Here is a 10,381-nt window from a genome sequence, read left to right as displayed (position 1 = left end):
GCAAATGAGAACAAACAATCTTCTGATGTGCTAAATAGACCTGCTGCAGAAAACAAAAGAGAGCTGTAATTTCCCTTGCTGTGCGTCCAGGCAGTGGAGCCAGAGGTGACGAATAAGTCAAAACCATGTGTCACAGAGCAAAAGAAACAAGCAATCCCTATAAGGCTTTCGACTTGTCTTCCTAAACTCGGTCTTTTTCAATTTGGGTCAAATTTGAACAAAAGGTTTTGGGTTGTGAGGAGTTTCTATATGAAGCAAGAAAACCTGCATGTTCTTAACTTGAATTTAGGCTTAGGTTTGATTTTAGTTGGAATAAAGTACGAAAAAAAAAAAAGAGAAATCTGCTTTTTTTCAATACCTGCATTTGATGAGATTAAACATAATCACAATAGCTAGAGTCTGATAAAATCCTTCACTGACTCAAAATGGTTTGGTAAAGAGGAAGAGGTAGTTGACAGTGTTTGCGTGATGACTCAGATAAATTAATAAAGATAACCAAGAGTTTGGACAACAGAAGAACAAAAAAAATAATTAGGAGTTTGGTTTTTGTTATGGTTGTTTGTAATTTCAAACTCCTGTAGTCTTCATGGAAGTAGATAAGCAGTATGTTTTAATAAAGATACATAGCTCATTTTCTAAACAAATGGCTGAGTTTTTATGATTTCTACTGCTCCAGCCGAGAAATCCTAACTACTCACTTCCACAGGCTAACATCAAGGTTGAGAAGCAGAAACTTGATCAGCAGGCTTTGTCAGAACTCTGAGCAACCTAAACAAAGAAAAAAACAAAAAAATCCAAACCTATTGGCATCGAGTCAGTTCTGACTCATAGTGACCCTACAGGACGGTGTAGAACTTCCACGGCTGTAATTTTTTATGGAAGCACCCTGCCACATTTTTCTTCTGTGGAGTGGCTAGTGGGTTGGAACTGCCAACAATTTGGTTAGCAGCTGAGTGCTTAACCACTGGGTCACCAGGGATACTCACTTCTTCTCAAGTCTCCTTTCTCATTAGGCAGATTCAGTCATTCGTTTATGCATTCATACTTTCATTGATCCAACTTAGTGGATGCCTTTTGTATACAGTCTGTTAATACAAAGCAGTGATGCTGACAAGATAGAATTTACACACATTTGAATCATGAAAAAAATACACACGGAAGTTAATTTACATAAAATAGTTATAAATATCATAAGAAATAGAAACAAGATAAGGAAGTGAGAGTGACAAGGTAAAAGTTTATTTTGGAATTTTATGTAAGGTAACCTGAATTTTACGTGGTCCTGGAACCTAAATGTAGTGAAGACTGGGAGCAGAAAGAATAATGTGCTGGAGAGTTCAAGCTGCTTAGGACGTAAGAAAAATCTTCTGAATTATAATTTAAACCAGAAGTTCTGACTTCTGAAGAAGGATTTTGTTATGTGAAATATACTATATTTCTTATATACTGTGTTTCCTATCCTGAGAGGGTCCTTACTGGATAGTGGCAATAAAAAAAAAAAAAAAATTAAATCCATAGTAACTTTTGGCGGTATAACGCAGAACAAAATTTAGGTCAAGCATATTAAAATGATAAATTCTTCCACAATGATTATAGAGCCAAAAATAATTCATAATTGATCTTTTTAATGGCTTCATTGAAGTTAACCTTTAGTAAGTTTGTGCACACATGACTTGGCTGTACTTTGGATATTGCAAGGGAAGACCTGTGCTTGCCTTTTTATTTACAGCATTCTTCAGTACGCCATGAGAGGTCCATGACCTTAATTATAGCTATCACTGCAAATTTCTATTTAAAAAAAAAAATAAAAGGTGAACTGGAAATTTCACAGGGATTTATATTGCAGTAACATATAATAATGTCATGCCAATATTTTAAGCTTCAGATTGTTTAGGACCCTGGTAGCTTCCTATTGTTTAAATCAACTTTGAGATATGATTTACATACAATAACATGTACCAATTTTAAGTGTACACTTTGATGAGTTTTGACAAATGCATACATCTGTGTAACCACCAATAAAATTTTCATCTTCAAAAAAGTTTCTACAAACATACCCTTTTACAAGCAATCACCCTCCCCACCCTAGGCTCCAGGCAAACATTAATATTTTTTCCATTACTGTAACTTAGTTCTAGAACTTACTATAAATGGAATCATACACTGTTTGGCTGTCTTCTTTCACACATTATAAGCTGTTGACTTATAGCAGTGTTGTTGCACGCCTCATTAATGTGTTCCTTTTTTATCGCTGAGTAGTACTATACGATGTGTATGGATAGGTGCCAGTGTTCATCCTCTTACCACTGATGACCATTTTAATTGTCTCCATTTTGGGGTTATTGTGAATAAAGCTGCTATGAACACATATGAAGATCTCTTTTGTTCCAATTCCCCTTGGGTAAATACTTAGTAGTAGAATAGTTGCATCATCCAGTAAATATATATTTCACTTTATAAGAAACTGCCAAACTCTTTCCCACCATCAACGCGTTAGAGTTCTAGTTACTCCCCGTTCTCACTAATGACTGGTGGTATAAGTCATTTAAATTTTAACTATTATAATAAATATGTTACAGTAATTGGGTATCCTTTTCAGTGCACAGTTAAATAAATTTTAATGTATGTATACCCCTATGAGACCATGACCACAATCAAGATAGAAAACATATCCATCACCCCCCCAAAGTGTCCTCATGCTCCCTTGGTAGTCCTTTTCTCCCACCCCTCCCTGTCTACCTTCGTTATCATCAGGGAAAAACCAATCCTCTTTCTGTCACTATACTCTGCATTTCTTAGAATTGTATATAAATGGAATCATTCTAAATGACTTTCTTTGTTTCATTAGGCACAATTATTTTGAGATTTATCCGTGTTGTTGGGTATACTACTAGTTCATTCCCTTTTATTGTCGAGCAGCGTTCCAGTGTATGGGTATGTTACAATTTATTCATCCATTCACCTATTTATAGATATTCGAGTTATTTCCAGTATTAAATTCTCTTAATTAAATGCTTTATTTTCAGGTGGGGAAATTCACTTTACAATTGAATTATGTAAAGTTTTGCAGTTGAATGAAAACACTGCATAGTATTTAATCATGTGAAAAAGAAAAAATCATTCATTTTGTTGTACAAAATTATGCAGAGTATGGAATGAACCAAAAACCTAGATTGAAACTCATTTTTGTATTGCTTTTATCTCATCGATGTTTCATTTTACTCCCTTATCTAAAAAATTATTTTGTCATTTTGTTCTCACAAAGCAGAGGAAAAAAAAAATTACTGAGTAAAGATTTTGAGAAGAAATAATGCTCTCCTATTTTTATATAAGCTTCAGTCTTTAGGCACTAAATCAAGCTTTAGATTCGAGCATATTTTTTTCTGCTAGGAGTCTTGTAAAATAAATGAATGGAAATATCAGGCAGTGACTTGCCACATGGCCCTATGTATTTGAATTGACAGAAATGCTCAACACCACACTCCAAGGGGGAAAAATGTAGATAGCTAGTTGCCCTATTTATAATCAGTCCAAAATTAATCTTATTTTAGTAGACAAAGAGGCAATAGATGAAATTTTGGCTAAGACTAAAGACACTTTCTGTCAGTTTTATGGCAGCACACTGCCAGAGATACCAGACATTTATTTACCACCCCCCACCCACTGCCGTCGAGTGGATTCCAACTCATAGTGGCCCTATAGGACAGAGTAGAACTGCCCCATAGGGTTTCCAAGAAGTGCCTGGTGGATTCAAACTGCCGACCTTTTGGTTGGCTGCCGTAGCTGTTAACCACTATGCCACCAGGGTTTCCAGACATTTATTTAGTAGATATTTATTCTCTACACAACACATTTGTAAATCACCTCAACTTGTTGGATCACCTGCAAGACATTCCAGTAGAAAATATTCCTGAGTTTTTTTTTTTTTTTTAATGTGTCTCCTCCTTTTAGAAGAAATTTCTTTTTTGATATGTTTGTTTTATGGCTTCTTTAAACCATTGGGATCCATTACAATTTTTATCTCATTTGTAAAATCAGAAAAATCATCATTTTGGTACACGGTGGACCAAAAAAGAGAATTTACAAATGATGATAGATAGTTTGAAAATTCAATAAAATCTTCAATAGTTATATTTTAAAAATGGAGGACTTCAAATTACTTTGGAGGTAGTTTCTTAATGGGAAGAAGATTTTCTCTCTCCAGGCTCTGTGTAGGTGATAAAAATCAGACCAGGGAATAATAAAATTCTACAGAAGGTAAAATCAAAGTGTATGGAACAGCATGGTATTTTAGGGAGTGAACTGGTTCCGAGGTGTCTGAAGAGAGTTTAGTGTTTCACGGGATGTGGAAGGAGACTTGAACCAAGCTGACCTAGATTTAAGTGACCTGCATATGATAATATGAAAATGGTTTACTTTTTGATGTTGTTTTTATTTTGAAAAATAACCTCAAGAGATCAAGTAACAATATGAAATAATAAAATAATACAGATGCAATTTGGCAGTTTATATCTATATCTACACTCAAAAAATGGAAAAATACAGAAAAGTTTATTAACATGGTGTAGAAAATGGCATAAACCCTAAATGATTACCTGGTAGAATTAGATCAGCTTCTCAATTAAGGAAAAGCATATAGAATAGGGTGACACGCCATTAGGGTGACACACTGTTAGGGTGACACACCGTTAGGGTGACACACTGTTAGGGTGACACGCCGTTAGGGTGACACGCTACTAGGGTGACACACTGTTAGGGTGATATGCCGTTAGGGTGACACGCTGTTAGGGTGACACACTGTTAGGGTGACACGCCATTGCAGTTTCAAAAGCGAAGGCTTTGAACATAAGAGTTTTGAGGTTCAAGTAGAAAAAGTTGAAGACATTTTGAAATCAATTACTATTAAGTTGTAAAATTCATCTGTGAATTTAAGAACGTAGTATTGATTGACCTATACAATACACTATACCTTACTCTGAGGAGCTTTCCAAGCATACAGATTCTATGTAATTTCTGAATTTCTTTGATATTTAACTTGTGGATCAAACCGGGATTTGAACACACGTGTTCTGGCTTCTGAGAAGCTGTCCTCATGGAGTTCCTAATCTTAGTCCTCCTTTAGCTATTTGAAATGTAAGTGAGCCTATGTCTTTTCTACCGAAGTATATTGCAATTTTTTTTATCAGAAAAAGTGTTCCTAAAAAGCTTTGTAATATATTCCTTTTTATGAATGAGTTAATAGTTGCTATTACAGCATTTTGGTAAATGTAAGAAAATACATTTATTTTATAATATTTAATTTTGTTTTCCAAAGTAAATCCCCAATAAACTTTTTTCTCTGTCTCTTTTGAAATATGTTTTCTTGCAAGGGAATTCATTTTATGATGCCTTTTTACACATGTTAATTATGCTTGAGTTGTGAGGACCATTTATGTTTTTAAAATACTGCATCGTAGCAAATGAAATAATAAAAATGCAGTTAAATATAATAGTAGATGGTCCATAAGAAATATCCAATGAATGTTTTGATTGTGTCATATCTGAATACCTGTCACAATTAAATATTTTATTTCTCTTTAACTTTTCCACCTTGAATTGCATGCCCTAGATTCACCTTTTTAAATCATTGCTGTTTTGTTTCAACTCTGGCCAAGCATATGAATGGTTTGTTACTCTGGAAACACACACTCACACTCTTTCAGCTTCAATACCTACCCTTTTCTCTCATTTCATAAACTTCTTGTTATGGTTTGGGCTATGAAGATCTGGACCTGAGACTCATTTGCCGTAACAATCCCTTTATCTTTACTATAAGAGACTGCAGAACAGGAAGGGAACCAAGAACTTGTATGGTGCTAACTACTCATTTTGAAATTGAGGAATATATAATCCTGTGGTGTCAAACACTTGTCCAAGATCTAACTATAAGTTTTTGGCCAATGCGGAAAGCAGATTTCATGCTTGCTACCTATTAGTTATGGGCTCTTTATATCTAAGCATATAAACTTATCTCAATCTTGAGTTCTTCTACTTCAGAAGAAAGTTACAATAAATTACAAAATACATACACATGCCTAATATTATCTAACAATAAAGAGAATTAAGGTAATGAATAGCATTTATGTAAATAACATGCTAATATGTTTATATCCATTTGACATTTCCCAAATACCATTGTCTTCCATGAATTATATGAGGGGTTATTAAATTGACCAGGTAAGTTTCCTTTCAAAACATGTGCCAATTATTTAAGTTTTAAAGAGCTTAGTGCCCAGCTTGATACCAAGTACTCAATAAAATCAAAGTCATAGTCTCAAATTTGAAGACATGTTTCACTGTAAAATTCCTAGTACCAAGTGTTATATTATTCAGGGTCAGTCAGGAAATCAAAACTGACATGCATTTCAAACAGGAAAGACTTAAGGTAGGGATTTTTTTACACAGGGTTTAAAGCAAATGGGATGCTGAGACGATACACAGATTAATGTTTGTAGGAAGAAGCTAACCCCTTGGGTCTATTGCTGCAGAAGGGAAGAGGTAGACTTAATGGGACAAGAAATACAAGGAGGGGGCTATGACACTGGAGCTTAGATCTTTCGGGGTAAGCTCTGTGTAGCCAGTGCTGATCTCTTGGAGAAGGAGGTTCTTTGTGGCTGATACTGGGAATGCCAAAGGAAGCTGGGAGCTACAGAAAGCAATTCTTGCTACTGAACTGAATCTGGCAGGGACAGAAAAATAGGAAAGAAGACCTGCCACTCTGCCCGCCAGTCTTCCACTTTCCCTCCAGCATCTTCAATGAGTAGAACATAATAAGAGAAGTGTGCTGGCAAGGGAGTCAGAATCTCAGCCCCAAGACCATAGATCAAAAAATAGAAAGACAGACTTGAAAGCTGAGAAACAGTAGATAAATAACTGAGTGTCAGGAGACTGAAATACAAGTTTTTGGTGACCCTGAAAATAGTATATTGTAGTAAATTGTAGTAGTGGAGGCAAAAAGCTGATTTTTAAAGATTAGAAAGAATGGGAGGAAATAGAGGCTGCGAGTGTAACTACTTCGATATGATTAGGATTAAAAAATATTGAGAAGTGAAACATTAGCGTGTTTTAGATCATCCATATAAAGTATAATTTACCTATTATAAAACGGACTATAATCAAAAACATTTCTTTTTTACCTAAAAAGTTCTCTCATGATTCATTTCTGTCAACTCCTCCATGCCCAGTCTATCAACTAAGTTAAATAATTGATATTTATAGAACACCTCACCCATATATGCACATTATTTTTAAATGCACACAAACATTCTCCAACATAGGTCAAGATCTGTGTCATGAAATAATTCAGGCCCAATAAATTTGAAAATCATTTGATGTGTTCTCTGACCACAGTAGAAATGAATTAGAAGTTAATGGAAATGCAACTGAAAATAACCCAGGAAAACCAAAAATATAGGGAAATTAATATGCTTCTAAATATTTCATAGGTCCAAGAACAAATCACAAGAGAATTTAGAAAATATCTAAAATGAACAAAGTAACAAATTTTCTGGGATTCATCTAAAGTAGAGGTAGAGGGGAATTTATCACTTTAATGTTTATGTTTATAAAGAAATGTCTCAAATGAGTAATCTGAGCTTCTATCTTGTAAGTTGGAAAAAATAAGATGAAATTACACCAAGTAATAGTAGGAAGAAATTAATAAAAAAATATGAGTAGAAACTAATTAAAGAGAGAATTAATGAAACTAAAAACTGGTTCTCTCGAAAGTCGATAAAATTTATGCAACTCTATCCAGTCTAATAAGAAAAAAAAAAAAGAGGGAAACATAAATACTAACATCAGGCATGATAGATCCTATAGGCACTAATGGATAATAAGGGAGTAAGTGGACAACTAAGATTTAGTAGAACAATTTCTTGAAAGACAATAACTACCAAACTCACTCAAGAAGAGACAATCTAATAGCATTGGCTCTAATAGGATATTGGTTCAAACAAAAAAAAATCCTCACAACTGGATTGATTAAAAAAAAACATGATAAATGGAGGAAAAAAATTGAAATTGTCAACAATTTCATTCTATTTGGATCCATAATCATCGTCCATGGAAACAACAGTCAAAAAACAAATTGACACATTGCATTTTGCAAATCTACTGCAAAAGACCTCTTGAAAGTTTTAAAATGCAAAGATGTTGCTTTGGTGACTAAGGTAAGATTGATCCAAGCCATGATTTTTCAATTGTCCCATATGCATGCAAGAGCTGGACAAAGAAAAAGGAAGACACAAGAAGAATTGATGCATAATTGATGTATCCAAACTGTGGTGTTGGTGAAAAGTACCGTGAATTGCCAAAAGAACAGTGAGTACTAGAAGAAATACAGCCAGAATGCTCCTTAGCAGTGAGGATGGTGAGATTTAGGCTCCCTTTCTTTGAATACGTCATCAGAAAAGATCAATTGCTAGTTAAGGACATCAGGTTTGGTAAAGTAGAGGGCTAATGAAAACAAGGGAAACACTCATGAGATGGAAGATAAATTGACTCAATAGTCACAACAATGAACTGATACATAAAGAATATCTTGAAGATGGCACAGGACCAGTCAACGTTTTGTTCTGTTATATATGAGGTAGCCATGAACAGGAATGGACTTCACGGCAATTAACAACAATAACAACATATCTAATAAATTCAATTAATAGTTTCAAAATTTTGCCTCAAAGAAAACTTGGTCTAGGTGCCTTGTTTATTGTTGAATCTTATGAAAGATTTAAGGAAGAGGTTATATAAATCTTAAACTATACTTTTGAGAAAATGGAGGAAAAGATAAACTTCCCAAAAAAGCCAATATTTTCTTGGTAATGAATCCAGACAAAGACATTACAATAAAATAAAAGCATACACTAACATTCATTCTGAGCATAGAATAAAAAATTCTTAACGAATTAAATAAAAAAATATAAAAAATAAATTCATTAATACATGAAAATGATAATGTCAGGTATGTCAGGTTGATACGGCATTTGCAAATTATTAATTTGCCATATTAGCATAATAAAGGGGGAAACACTTATTCTCACCTCACTAGGTGCAAAAAGTATGTCATCAATTACAAAATCTTTCAGTATAAAGAATATAGGGAGGCTTTTTAACTGGATAAAAGGCCAAAATGAAAAGCTTGGTAATATTGTAACGAAGAGTGTTTTTAAAAGAGAGTAGCAATAGAAAGTTTCCATGCTAATAAAAACTATCAAGTAGAGAAATAAATATTGACAAATATGAGGTGGGGAGTAATTACTCAAATGATGTTACTGAGGAGGGAAAAAAAAGACAATAGGATCCGGGACATCAGTGGAGATTTGACATCATTTAGGTGTTGGAACGCTTCTCCTGAAATAAGAAGGTGTAAATGGCATAGCTACAGCAGATTGGAAACTGCAATGGTGGGATCACTAGAAAGGTATTTTCTTACTCTTTCTATGTTCTCAAGGGAATAGAAACTAGTTATTGGCTGAGACTAAAGAGGAGTTAAGAAGTTTAAGGACAAAAAGAGAAAGTGTTAAAGAGTCTCCTACAACAGTGTAAAAATGAATGGACTAAGGCAGTCCTATAAGGTTTAAAGTACAAAGAATCAGTATGGTTTTCGTTCCCCACCTATTTTCATCTTCCTGGAATAGAGTGTGATATAATGAGGCAGTGATATTGAGAATAGAGAAAGGAGCAGGGGTATCTGGTAGCAAGCAAGTGAATGGTTATAATGCTTGCTCAGGAAATCTAAACTGATGTACAGAGACGTGAGGGCAGGAGGGTCCATGAAAAGTTTGTATGGTCAATAGATTGAGGCCACAGGCTGAAGAATTACTGAGTTAAGGTGAGCTGGAAAGTAGAAAAGATGCTGATTACAAATTGAAAACTTTAAATTTGAGGTTATGGCAGGGATGCTGCTGTTGTAACTGATGAGGTCTTTAGTTCGACCTGACGAGTTGGAAGCTGGAGGGTGAGACTGCTGCATCCAAGGCGGTCAAGGAATGTCCCTGTTGTTAATTGTCATTAAGTAGATTCTGACTCATGGCCGCCCCATGTGAGCAGGGTAGAACTGCTTCATAGGGTTTTCAAGGCTGAGACCTTTAAAAAGCAGATCATTAGGCCTGTCTTCTGAGATGCCTCTGAGTGGGTTCAAACCAATAACCTAGTAGTCAAGTGCTTAACCATTTGTGCTACTCAGGGACCATTTTTAATCTTATTTTAACTTTCTATAAGTCATCTCCCTTGTTTCTGTAATAATCCCTTTTTTGCTAGCATTCGTGATTCTGTTCCTTTACCTAAATCTCCAGCTACTAAATTTTCAGTAAATCTAAGCAAAAGCACAGTTGTTTTATTC

This window comes from Elephas maximus, chromosome 21 (genome assembly GCF_024166365.1).
Source record: "Elephas maximus indicus isolate mEleMax1 chromosome 21, mEleMax1 primary haplotype, whole genome shotgun sequence".
In the NCBI taxonomy this organism is placed as follows: Eukaryota; Metazoa; Chordata; class Mammalia; order Proboscidea; family Elephantidae; genus Elephas; species Elephas maximus.
Note: the sequence above shows the minus strand (reverse complement) of the source record.